Source organism: Artibeus jamaicensis, unplaced genomic scaffold (assembly GCF_021234435.1).
Source record: "Artibeus jamaicensis isolate MK-2021 breed Jamaican fruit bat unplaced genomic scaffold, CSHL_Jam_final contig_548, whole genome shotgun sequence".
Taxonomy (NCBI): Eukaryota; Metazoa; Chordata; class Mammalia; order Chiroptera; family Phyllostomidae; genus Artibeus; species Artibeus jamaicensis.
The window spans coordinates 3,314,731-3,327,958 of record NW_026521883.1 but is presented as its reverse complement, the minus strand read 5'-3'; the positions used below and the strand labels follow the sequence as shown (position 1 = coordinate 3,327,958).

Below are 13,228 nucleotides of genomic sequence, written 5' to 3'. Positions count from 1 at the left end.
AGAGGTGGCCAGTTTCTCAGAGGAAAAAGGCCAGGAGCCCCTTCCTCCAGGATTTTTTATTGGGTTGTAATACACAGGAATACAGGGCAGTAAGGATCAAACTGTAGATAACATTTCAGAGAAATCTGAGGGCTTGGTCTGAGTCAGTGTCTGTCAGGAAAGGGGGTAGCAGAAACTTTGGGAGACATACTTATTTCCTGCTCAGACCCTTAACATATGAATGAAAGCACTCTTAGCAAAGCAGGTTTCACAGGACTTCTAGGAATTCTTTGTGATGCCAGATTTGCCCCATACCGCTCTAACAAGGGAAGGAGCTGCACTACCTCCCCATCACAGGTTTTCAGGCTTAAGTGGATTAGAGCCAGGAAGCACTTCTCCCAGAGGACATGGGGACTTGGGCTATGTCAGAATAGCCGGGGGACAAGGGTCCATTGCTCCCTCTTTGTCCCATCCCCCCTAGTCCTTCCATGATGGCCTCCCAAGTGATTGTGTCTGGCTTAGGTTGCCCCTCGCTGTGAGGAGTCTTATCTGTCATGGGCACCGACCATGCTTTGGGGGCAGGGGAGTAAGCTGAGGCAGCATTTGCTACCAGAGACACAAGCTTTGTCTCTGTGGCTCGCATTCCGGAGGTCACTCACTCATCCTTGGCCATGGGAGGTAGCTATAATTCCTGAAACCAGGCAGACTGGTTCCCAACAGAGAGTGATATTGTTATGTTACAGAATTACATGTTTATGATTTTGTAATAAGATTTTGTAATAAAAAAGGGGCCTTATTTGTGTCAGACCCTGTAGATGCTTGGGACTTCCCACAGACCCATTGAATCAGAACGTCTGGGAATCTAGGGTTTTAATGCTCTCCCTATGATTCAGATGCAGTCACTCACCCCATAGACCAGTATTTTAGGGGTAACTAAATGTTCAAGCTCTATTCCAGTTCTAAAATGCTATGACGATCAGGAGGTAGGAAGAGGAGGTCAGGGAGAGATGGTTCTTCTGTGCGTCAGAGTATCAGGATCTGCATGACCTGGGAGTTTGTCAGAAATGCAGAATCTTGGTTCCTATTCCAGAAGCCTACTGAATTAGAAGCTATATTTCAACAAGATCCCCAGTGGTTCATAAGGGTGTGAAAGTTAGAAGGCCTGCTCTATTCTACATAATCAGGAGTGAACCTGCCTACCTATATGCCAGCGGGTCATTTTCCTACCCAGTCTCTGTGGCTCGGCCAACCAAAGTACACACTGCAAGGAAAACACTCAGCTTCCCTGCTGTCTCTCACTGGCTGCCATCCTCAAGGCATGGGAACTTGAGACTTTGCCATCTTTCTCTAAGTCTTCTTTCAAACTTGTCTTAAGGGTCTCTGAAGGCAAAAGGCTGAGGGGAGAGAGAACTAGGCTGTGTGTGTGTGTGTGTACATGTGTGGCATTATTCTTCCAATCATTAATTGGACAACATTTCCCAGATGAATTTCCAGATGCAAGACTGACAGTCTTGAGGAGAAGGCAACTCTAACTGTTTCACTGCTAGTCTTTGATGATGATAGAAATAAAATATATCACAGCTCACTTTCTCAGGTGTTTGCTATTCTTACCCACATCCTATCTTGAAAGCTGGTTCCCAGAGAAAGAGAAAAAACACTTCTATGCAGATAAGACTTATTTCTGCTATAGGAGGAGGGAGAGGAGTCCAATTTACAAAATTCAGATAGAGCATGTGAAAGCCAGAATTTGAAAACCAGAGGTGGGAGATTTAAAAAAAAAATCTTCCCAGACAGAAAACAATCTATTGCTATTTTTTCTTTGAAAAAACAGTATACAGTTTCATTCTTTTATAAGATTCCACTTAAATAAAATTCTTAAGAAACCCCAAGGCCTCTGGGTATTTTGTTGGTGAACGTTTCTTCCTCTGAACAGAAATATTCCTTCTCCTACTTTGAAGATGTGCCATTTTTACTTTCCCTTCCAAGTTAAATGAACTTTAAAAGGGAATTTAAAAAACACATTTGGCTTATTATTCATAGGAATTATTCCTGACACAAAGGCTATCAAAAACTCCCACTTTCAGAGCATGTGGAAAAGCCATGGCTACAGAGACCTCCACTTCTGCCTCCCCAGGGCCGGCTCAGAGCCTCACCTGCTGGGAAGGATGTCTCCCTCTCTGCCTTTCTGCTGACATCTCCACCTGCCAGCTTGGGGTGGCTTCCCCGGTCACTCTCGCTGCCCCTCCTCGAAATGGCAGTCTGTGTGACAGGTGGTTCTAATGCTGGCAGGCAGTAGGAAGACGGGAGGGAAATTTCTGACACTGTCTCCCTGGCCATCTTTGGCTCATCATGCACCAGAGGGGCAACTGGGTCAGAAAGTCCCTGCATTTTAGGGGGCACTCCACTCCTCATACAAGCACCCCCGCTGAGCTACCTCCCAGTTTATGTAACATCAGTGCTTTGCACAAAGCAGGAGGGGGTTGAGAAATGTATGTTGAATAAATAAATTGACGCCTCTTTTTTTCACAGTACACATAACACCTCTGTCTGCCAACCCTGCCAGACTGAAAATTTCATGTCTGGTTTCTTTGCAGTATATTCCAGAACCTAACAGGTGGCTCTCAGTAAATATTTGCTGAATGATGAATGAATAACTACACATCATCTCACATACAACATCTACCATGACACTAACTCTAGATGATATTGGGTGAATGTTGATCCAAATAAATGAAGTTGCTGAGAACAGAGACATTTCTAGGAACTGCAGTGCCATGAGTCTACATCTTTTCTTTGTTTCTAGCTCCCTGGTCATGTTTTGCCATTGCCTCAGATGTAAAGTAGTGTCCATAATGTGCATTAGTCTGGCAGGAGATTTAATAAAATTAGTGTGAGTGTGAATAAAAAAAGTGCAGCAAAAGAAACTCAGAGTGCTGAATCATAGTGGTCAGCGAAGGGTTATTTCCTGCTGCTCCATGCCCCATGATATATTTGCAGAAAATAAACAAGGGGAAAAGCCATATTTTAAGAGAGAATGTGAACAAATAAGGACTCAGTAGTATGCTTGAAATACTAATGACAAAGGAAGAACATTTAATTAAGACAGAGGAAATAGTGTTTTAAGAGATGGACCTTGTATATTATTGTGCAAAACTAAGTGTTTAAATGAGACTGATGAGATGGCGGTACTTGGGTTCCTGACATGCAGGAAAACTCCCCCAAATGCAAGTGAGTGGGCATGAAATTTCAAGTTCATGTAATCCAAAGTTAGAAAGCCCCTCAAGCAACCAGCTATGTTTTGTTTCCTCCCCTTCTGCAGGATTCGAGAAAGAAGGAGGGGGGAGAGGGAGAGAGAGTCCAGACCTTTTTTTAAAAAAATACGGAGTAGCGTTTAACCTTTTTTTCTACCTATGTTTTACTCCCTAGTCAGCTTATCCTTTCCTTTTGCTTAACTGAAACCCATGTGGCAATTTAAACCTATTTCCTCATTTGATTCTCAATAGCAATGAAATATGATAAGTTAATTTCCTTATGATACATCGGGCCAACCCAAATAACTCTAAGTCACTCAACTTTTTCCTATGAAGTCCTTTGCAATTAATCTTTTAATTTATTTTTTAAATATTTTATTTTTCTTATTTTTAGACAGAGGGAAGGGAGGAGAAAGAAAGGGAGAGAAACAACAACGCGTGGTTGTCTCTCACGCACCCTGCACTGGGGACCTGGCCCACAACCCACGCATGTGCCCTGACTGGGAATCAAACCGGTGACCCTTTGGTTCGCAGGCTGGCTCTCACTCCACTGAGCCACAGCAGCCAGGGCTCTTTTTATTTTTAATTCTGAATTATGATTTTGTTCTAAATACTAAAATACTAAAAAACATTCAAATATTTTTATAACTAATGACTTGAGAAATAGGAGCAATGAAAACATTATTATATGTGCAATAACAAGATGTTTTAAATTATTTATAAAACGTTAAAATCCACTCAAGGCATTTTTTTTCTATTTGATATTAAAACATTCTAATCCTTGTGAGCTGTTGGTGGGAATGCAGACTGGTGCAGCCGCTGTGGAAAGCAGTGCGGAATTACCTCAAAAAATTAAACATGGGACTGTCTGATGACCTAGCAATTCCACCTCTAGGAATACACCCAAAGAAACCTGAAACACCAATGTGAAGGAACACCTCTACGTGCATTGCAGCATTATTTACAATAGCCAAGATTTGGAAACAGCTCAAGTGCCCATCAGTAGATGAGTGGGTAAAAAAAAAAAAAAAAGCCGTGGCGCATTTTCACAATGGAATACTACTCAGCTATAAAAAAGAAAGAAATCTTACCTTTTGCAACAGCACAGATGGACCTAGAGAGTAATGCTAAATGAAACGAGCCAGTCAGAGAAAGACGAATACCATATGATTTCACTTGTACGAAGAATCTAATGAACCAAATAAACTAACATGCAAAATAGAAACAGACTCATAGAAACAGAGAACAGACTGACAGTTGTTGGGGGGGGGCAGTAGGGAAAAAGGTAAAGAGATTAAACAAAGAAAACAACCTCATAGCCACAGACAGTATGGTGATTACCAGAGGGAAAGGGGAATGGGAGGAGGTAGAGGAAGGTAAAGAGGGGAGAGATGGTGATGGAAGGACTTGACTTTGGGTGGCGAACACACAGTACAATACAGAGATGATGTATTATAGAATTGTACACCTGAACCTATATAATTTTATTAATCAATGTCACCCCAATAAATTCTATATTTAAATAAATAAATAAATAAAAATAAAACATTCTATCAAACCTCAAGAAATTAAAGCAATATGATCCTGGGATGGGTATAGACGAATAGCTCAAGAGAATAGAATACAGTCCCCCCAAATCCATTAATTCTGTTACTCCTACTAAGTCATAATCATACCCAGCACAATGACATTAGTAAATGCCGCTTCGGTGCCTGTGCCACACATAAGCTGCCTCCAAGAATCCTGGCAGCAGCAGGGAAGAGGCAGGGCTGGCATCTGTCACAGGCACCAGGACCACTCTGGCTCCCCGGCCTGTGCTGCTGCTGATGGAAGCACGCCAGGGCCTTTGTTTCAATCACTAATATTTAAAGTTGGAAGGGGGGCATTAGAGCAACTGGCTAAAAATGGGATAAAAATTAATTACTTGCATCATTAAAAAAGTTATAAGTGAAATAAAATCTGAAATGTGAAAAATACAGTAAAATATACTGTATTAAATATAGAACAGCCTTATGATCGTAGAGTGAAGAAGGCCATCCTTGGAATGGCACCAAGGTCAGAAGCTGAAAAGGTGGATTTGACGACTGAATATTTGTGTTTGCAAGGTCTGCAGGGATGGACAGCTAGGAGCCTGGAGAGGAGAGAAGCATATTTCACATGCTGCCATGAGAAGCCTGGATTTTATTCTTCAGGTAACTGTAAGCAACTGAAGAGTTAAAGGGTAGGGAAGAAACCTAATTAGATCTGCCCTTGAGAAAAATTGCTGTAGGAGACTCTCATTTGCAGTAAGATAGGAGACTGGGGTAGCCAGAAAACAATCCAGGCACAAAAATGAGAAATGGGTGAAAGTTATAGTAAATTAGTTTAAATCACAGAAAGTGAGGCAAAATTCCTAGATACCAAACGCAAAGAGGGGACTGAAAATCAGTGGTGAGTGTCTGAGCTGATGCAACACACTGTGTGGAGGGGTGGGAGTTTGTGCTATTTCAGGCATTTGCACTTAACTGACCGCAGGTGAGCTCAGGCCTGGGAGTAGCAGAGAGTTGGAGCGGGGACTCTTCAAAGAGCTTCCCACTCAGTAACCTCATCCTTTATCACCTACTCAACAACATCATTCCAACAGTGCTTCACTCTGCTTACATCATCCATTTCTTACCTTTACTGGATCATTCCTTTCAGCACACTAATAGGCTGCTACCTCTCACATCTTAAGAATCCTTTCTTGGATCCCAGTTCCCCTGCCAGCTCCTGCCCCATTTCTCAGCTCCACTTTGCAACAGATCTCTCCCCAAAGTGGTCTACACTCAGCATTTCCAGTTCCTGTTCTCCCATTGTCTCTTACACATGCCAATCAGGTGTCATCTGCTTCCGTCACTGAAACTGCTCTTGTCGAAGTCACCAATGAGCTTCAGCTTGTTAAATCCTGTGATCCTCAGCTCACATGACCTGGCAGCATCTGTGACATGGTCAAGCATTCCTTTTCTTGGGTACACCTTTTTTCCTTGGTTTCAAGGACACCAAATTCTCTTGGTTTTCCTCCTAATTCACCAGCCAGCCCTTCTCAGTCTCTTGTTAATTCTTTCTCTCTCTTTCATTCTGAATGTTGGAGAATCCTGGAGCTTAGTTCGCTTCTAATTTCTATCTGCACTCACAACCTTGACAATGTCATTCTGTCTTATGGCTTTAAATATCAGATGTTGGTTACAGACCTCCAAGAAGTAGATGCCAAGATGGGACTGGATAGGCCGGAGCTTTATACATTCTGAAGCATAAAGGAAGAAGGAGCAGGCTGAGAGATCACAAGGACACCTATGAAAAGAGAAAATGAAGGAAGGAGGTTTGGGTGAGAAGAGTCTCAGACAGAGCACAGTTCCATGAAAGTTTGGCCAAGTTGATGGGGAGCCCTAGAGCCAAAGGTTCCCATTAGACTTATTCCGTGGGACCTGCAGGAATGGTTTACACTAGTACCCCAGGTGCACTCAGCTACAGCTGCAACGGCCCAGGGGAATGGAGGTTTCCGTGTGAACATGGTGGTGGAGTAAGAGGGGCTGTCAGTCAGTTACACTCCCCACAGCAGGAGATTTGAGCAGTTCATTTCCATGGCAGCCAGGGGCCACCCCTTAAGGAACATAGATGTCTGTCTCCATGTAGGTTTGGGGAACAACCCCTCTATGGTTCTCATGGCCTCTAGACTTAAGGGAAAACTTGGAAAAGGGAGCATTGTTGGATTTGCTACCAGGACATAAGTGATACTCCCCATGTCCCTCCCATTATCCATTCTGAATTTTTCTCACCTTCAGCTATCACTTCAACAGGTCTTAGTGGCTTCCCTGGTGGTATGACACAAAGCTTCATTTCTCAGGCAACTTCTCAGGTTGGGGTTGCTACATGTGTCCACTTACAGTTAGAAGGGGCCAGGCAGCACCAAGAGGCTCCCAAGTAGGTTATCTGTTTCCTGTCCCTTTGGGTAACAGCAGCTCTGCCTCCTGCCACCATAGGGACACCTCTTGTTGCCTGCATGGCCCAGGGTACAGGGTATCCAAAGGACTTTCATGGTGGCTATAGTTTGCAGTTCAATAAGCACCCAGATGAGGTTGCTGTCTGGGTTCTACACTGTGAGCAGGAAAGGCAAGCCATGCCCAGAATAACCATCTATCACTATGAAAAAACCACATTCTGCTCCTTCCAGGAAGAAAGAAGCCTAACATAACTGACTTGGCACCAGGCAGCTGTTCAGTCTTCTCAAGGCAACTCTGGGACTCGGAGTTGGTCTCTATTGCTCAAAAGTCAGACATTCGAGGCAATAGTAGCTAGATCTTATCAGTAGCCTCCATCCCGATTACTGTGGCCACTCCTTTCATGTGCCCATCATGCCAGTGCTGGGTAGCTGATGATCAAGGCTGGTAATGTCAACAGGCTGAATCAGCTTGTCAGCACGTACACTTAGTTGTCCAGAGCCTCTTTTATGGTGAATGCTTTCTGGTGAGCATCCCATGTGACATAAAGATCATCCTACTCATGCTCACCCACATAGATCCACCCCTACACCAGCCTTCCTTGCCTCTAATATTCCAGTACATTTCCTGTCCAGACAACCAGGCCATTGGCCACTGCCCAGAAATCTATATGCATCCTCACCTAAAGCCACTTCTTCAACACAAAGTGAATGACCAGCACACCTCTCACAGTCCCATCCATTGGGAAGACTTTTATTTTCCTCTCTCAAGGTCACTCCTGAATGGGGCTATATAATGTAGTCATTGTTGATTTTCAGCTTATGTAACATACTAAGCCAACTCATCTGTAAACCAAGCTTGGGCTTATTATGCCTCTTTCTTTAGCTGGTCACAGAGGTCTCTCCATAGGGCCATAAGTGTCGGCTGAGGCAGAGGCACTGATGTAATTGTGGAAGGGACGTGGGATGTAGTTACCTGTTCAAATAGCTTACACATGCCCTCTGGTGCTACTTGGGCTTGATCCAGGTGTACCATTTCCCTCTTCAGATGGACTGCTGCTGGACTTATCTGGCTTTAAACTTGGTGGACTTGATGACAAGAATCTTGATCAGTTTTGTTCACTGATTTATTTCAAGGGCCTAGAATAGTGCTGGGAATATAATTGGAGATCAGTAAATATTTATTGAGAAAATAAAGACATAAATAAATATAACAGAAAACAAAGAAAAAATAAAAAGGATTTTTAAAAAGTTAGTTTGCCAAAAAGACTAATAAAATTAATAAAACTTTAGCAATTTTTATCAATTTTAAAAGGAAAACTGTAGAAATAAACAATATCAGGAATCAAAAAATGAGACATACCCTGGTTGGGTGCTTCAGTTGGTCGAAGCGTTGTCCCGCACACCAAAAGGCCACAGGTTCAATTCCTCATCAGGGAGCATACCTAGACTGTGCGTTCAATCCCCCAGTTGGGGCAGGTACGAGAGGCAGCTGATCAATGTTTCTCTCTCATGTTGATGATTTTCTTTCTCTCTTTCTCTCAAATCAATAAACATATCTTCAGGTGATGATTTAAAAAATAGAGAGACAGAGATACAATAAATTAATAAACTACCTTTCATCTTTATAGCCATCATCTTCACTCTTCCCACCAACCTTTTGTGAACTTCTACTTGCTTTCCTTGTGTAGGGTCTGCTCCCACCCTGTCTGCTTTCTGCACAGCCACCGGAATGATCTCTTTCTTAAACTTTTCACTCTAAACTAATTTTAGACTTCCAGAAAAGTTGCAAAAACATAGAACAGTTTCTGTATACTTTTCACACAGCTTCTCCTCATAATCCATAACCATCGTATAATGATCAAAACTGAGAAATTAACCCTGGTGCAACGTTATTTAACTGAACTGGAGACCTCATTAAAATCACAAATGATTTTCCACTAATGTTCTTCTTCTGTTCCAGGATCCTACCCGGGCCCCCACAATGTGTTTAGTTGTTATTTTCCTTGGTCCTCTGATCCTCTCCTATCTGTCACAGTTCCTTAGTCCTTACTTGCCTTTTTATCTTTTTCTAAATTTTATTTTCAATTACCGCTTGCATTCAAAGTCCAGAGGGCTAACCATTACATGACGGGGCAAAAAAATTACAGCTTGCATTCAATATTATTTTGTATCAGTTTCAGGTGAACTTTTTTTTTTTTTGTGACCTAGCACTAAGCAGTTAAAGAAGTAAATTATGTACACACAGAGAAAGAGAGAGACAGAGAGAGAGAAAGACTGGGGCGGGGGAGAACTTGGATTCAGGAACAATTCAAATAAAATAAACACTTAGGTCTAGTCAGTTTTATGGGTGAGTTCTAGCAAACTTTTGAAAAATATGTAATTTTAATCTTTTACAAACTGTCCCAATGAGGAACGAAAAAAGGGGGGTACATTTCTCACCGCATGTTATAAGGCAAGTAAATACTTGACACTAAACCTAGACAAGTGCAATATGAGAAAAGAAAAACATAAAACATTCTCCCAAGTGACTAGGGAAGAGGGTAAATCTTTCTGATTTATGTGAGTCAAGAAGTATAATCATCTCAAGAAAAAATTTGATAAAAGATGACAAAGATGTATGACATTTAAAAAAATGTCTCAGCAAGATAGAAATACATGAGAACTTAACTTGATAAAGAGTATCTGCCAAAAACAAAATCCCAGAAAACTAGAGCAAACATTCTATGTAATGATGGATGATTAATTAAAAAACATTTCCTTCCAAGAAGGAAACAAGATGGAGATGCCTGCCATCACCATTTCTACTCAGCATTTTCCTGGAGGTCTAGGGAAACTATAACAAGGCATAGGGATCACAAGGAAAGAAGCAAAACTGTGATTATGCCCAGATGACCCCACTCTCTGCAGAAGAGTTCGAGAGAATCTATGGATGAATTATTTGAAATATGAAAGTTCACTAATTATAAAAATTAAGAAGCATATTGGAGCAGATAATATCTAGTGTTCTGGCTTGGGAAAATATATGATGAGGCACCATTTATTCAGATGGCTAATTCTGCAGGAAAGTGAGGATGGAGTTAGTGTTCTCCACAAGGCTAGCTTCCTGGAGAACATTTGGAGCCTTAAACATCACTGGAAATATAAGGAGATGGATAAAATTGTCCTCAGAACTTCTATGAAAGAGATTACTACATGAGTTGTAAGGAACTCTTGACGAGCCACTTCAGAGGGGGTAAAACCCCTCTTCCCCCCAAAGCAACCTTTGAGTAAAGGTGGCAACTCCCTTGGCTGAATCCTAAGGAAGGAGGTTCTGAGCCACGTGGGTTTTATTTCTCTGAATAAAATATCCAAGTATAAGACCAAGCTGATTTGGTCAGGAAAACAAAAGAGAAGTGAAGTTTTGGAAACAGCAACAATTCATTCTCTTCCCCCTCCTCTCAAAATCTCTTTGCCCCTATTCTAAATGAAGGCGGAAAAAGTGGAGTGGAGTGGCAAATCAGTGGCTAGCTCAGGGGTCCATGCTGGGTTGTAGAAGTCAGTATGTGCTCAATGCGACATAAAGATTTCAAGAAGTTGGCTGGATATGGGTGTCTGGAGCCTGGAAATGCATATTTGAGAGTTACCAGCATGTGAAGGGGAGTTAAAACTATGGGCAGTGGATGGTGGATGGATCAAGTAAAGAGTATAGGGAGCAAAATGAGGAAAGACTTGCTCCAAGCATAGGATGCTGAGGAAGAGAAGCTGAGAATGGGTGACAAGAGAAAGAGGAAGAAAACTAGGATAGTATCTTGAAAAAACCCAGGAAAAGGGATAATATAGTGGGGAAAATGTGCATCAATGACAAATATTGGCTGAGTGAAAAGTGCACATTGTCAAAGCCACACAGGCAAATTATTCACGTTCTGTCTACTCTTGTTGAATATGGGAATCTCAAAGCACTAAGATTCTACCCTGACAAAGGCACTTAATTTATTGTTCATTCATATACACTAAAGACCCACTGTGTACAAGATCTGTCCCAATCTCTCTCTCTCTTCCCTTCTCTTCTCTTGAGCCAAATTCAAACTCTCTGGGTTATTTCCTGAGCTTCTGAGAACAGGCATGGACTCAACATACAAGTTTTTTCTTTTTACTTGATTAATTCCTAAACACTTTCAACTCAGTGTTTCATTCCTGTGTATGTTCAAATCAAATACCTTTTCTTTGGTTACAACCTTCAGTTTCTTGTATATTTCCCCCACTGTTTTCCACTTATTAAAAAGAAATGAAGACTTCATGTGTTTGTTCATTTTTCTTATTGTGGTAAGATTGGTATGCAAGATTATATATATATTTCAGGCATAGAGCATTGTAATTTGGTATTTGCATACACTACATAGTGATCTCCACCGTAAGTCTAGTTACCGTCCACCACTGTACAACTGATCCCAGTCACCCACCTCACCCGCCCCAGAGCCCATTTCCCTTGGGCAACCACCAATCTGTTCTCTGTAGATATCTACACATTTGTTTTTGTTTTATTTGTTTATTTGGCTTTTGGGCTGGTTTTTTTTAGATTCCACATAAAATGAAGTCATATGGCATTTGTATTTTCTCTGTCTGGCTTATTTTACTTGATGCCATTCTTTTTCCCATGACATCTCATTTTAGAATCCTTTATGTGAACTCTGCCCAGTTTCCTCTTGAGATCATTTATGTTCTTTGTAAGACATTTCCACTGAATCTAATGCAATGATTTCCTCCCTGGATTAGCATGCATAGTCCCATAGGAATTCATTCAAGACCACCTAGTATTCACATTTAGTAAGTGTGATTTTGCCATCAAAGAGACGAAAATCTCGGAAGGAAGAGAAGTCATAGAATTAAATAATTATAATAGAAGGCAAAATATGTCAGAAAAATGAGCAAAAGACTTCACTGGAGGAGAAATCAGCTTTGGCTTCAGTGAGCTGGGAGGGCTTCACAGAAAGGTACCGCTGAGGTGGAGTCTTCAGGAAGTGGAAGGATTTCAGTAAGTGAAGATGGCAGAGGTGCCTTTCTGGGAGGGCGAATGGTGTGAGCAAAATCAACAGGCAAGAAAGCACAGAGGTAGTCCAACGAAGTATGGATAGGTATGCTTTGTTGAATAAGATGTCAGATAAGAGGAGAGAGAGAAAAAATGCTGACAGCTAACTCTGAACACTTAGCATAAGCTAGGTAGCCTGCAAATGGCTTTAACATTCATCCTGCCACTGGACCCTTACACAGCCCAAAGGGACAGGCACGTTTCCTATCTCCATTTAACAGATGAGGAAACCAAGGTACAGCAGGGTCCAATGACTTACCTGGCACTGCACAGAAAAGAAGCAGCTGAGCCAGGATTGGAGCTCAGTAAGTGAGCAGTGGGCAGAGCTCCAGAAGAGCACTGGGTCAAGGATATGAACAGAAGAGAGGGTCAAGAAGGGAAGGGTCAGTAAAGTTATAAATCTCTCAGAGAAGCCATAGCCCCAGACTGGACAAAGCCTTTTTTTATATATATTTTATTTATTTATTTTTAGAGAGAGGGGAAGGGAAGGAGAAAGAGTGGGAGAGAAACATCAGTGTGTGGTTGCCTCTCGTGAGTCCCCTGCTGGGAACCGGCCTGCAGCCCAGGCATGTGCCCTGACTGGGAATCGAACCGCGATACTCTGATTCGCAGGCCCGCGCTCAATCCACTGAGCTACGCCAGCCAGGGCTGGACAAAGCCTTTATGAGGGTGACCAGTTGGCCTCAGGAGACTTCAGGAACACGTGTTCCATACAGCAGTGTCCAAGCAGCCAAAACACAGAGGATTAAATAGGAATTGGGTGGTGGGGCTGGGAGGCAGTGGCCATCGACCACTTTATGATTTTGGTGCCTACAGTGAGGAGAGAGAGAACAGTACTTGCAAAAGGGTAATCAATTTGTGGTTTTGTTTCGTAAGCTCACTGTATTTGTGCTTATTCATGGTGGAAAGTGTCAGAGAAAACAAGAGAAGTACAAAATACTTTTGGGTGTGTGGAGGCAGTAAACACATCAGAGA

At 42.1% G+C, this 13,228-nt stretch overlaps 1 long non-coding RNA gene across 5 annotated transcripts in view; it reads right to left on the bottom strand.

Moving 5' to 3' along the window:
- LOC119056995 (uncharacterized) overlaps positions 1 to 13,228 on the bottom strand; it is a 42,024-nt gene that overhangs the window by 10,935 nt on the left and 17,861 nt on the right. For 3 of the 5 annotated variants that reach the window (XR_008392455.1, XR_008392456.1, XR_008392454.1), the window contains exons 3-5: positions 8,549 to 8,744; positions 8,162 to 8,336; positions 6,073 to 6,539 (exon numbers count right to left, since the gene is read on the bottom strand). This is a non-coding gene — a long non-coding RNA (uncharacterized LOC119056995). Of the gene's footprint in view, positions 1 to 4,277; positions 6,540 to 8,161; positions 8,337 to 8,548; positions 8,745 to 13,228 lie in introns of those variants that run through there. The other 2 variants (XR_005083988.2, XR_005083986.2) reach the window with 2 other exon arrangements.